At 42.1% G+C, this 209-nt stretch overlaps 1 protein-coding gene across 1 annotated transcript in view; it reads right to left on the reverse strand.

The window, feature by feature from the left end:
• kif6 (kinesin family member 6) overlaps positions 1–209 on the reverse strand; it is a 185736-nt gene that overhangs the window by 2006 nt on the left and 183521 nt on the right. The window lies entirely within an intron of this gene.

A 209-nucleotide genomic window follows, 5' to 3' on the forward strand; every position in this document is an offset into this window, starting at 1 on the left:
GTGTGTTTGTGTGTGTACATGTTTTTCTATCCTGGTGGGGACTTAAACCTGAATACACACTGACTCAAGGTGACTCTTGTCACCATGGGGACCTAAATTGAGGTCCCCATGGGGAAACAAGCTTATACATCATACAGAATGAGTTTTTTGAGAATGTAAAAATGCAGGTAGTTTTGTGTGAAGGGCAGGTTTAGGTGTAGGGTATGTGT

This window comes from Sinocyclocheilus anshuiensis, unplaced genomic scaffold (assembly GCF_001515605.1).
Source record: "Sinocyclocheilus anshuiensis isolate Anshui unplaced genomic scaffold, SAMN03320099.WGS_v1.1 scaffold1534, whole genome shotgun sequence".
Lineage (NCBI taxonomy): Eukaryota > Metazoa > Chordata > Actinopteri > Cypriniformes > Cyprinidae > Sinocyclocheilus > Sinocyclocheilus anshuiensis.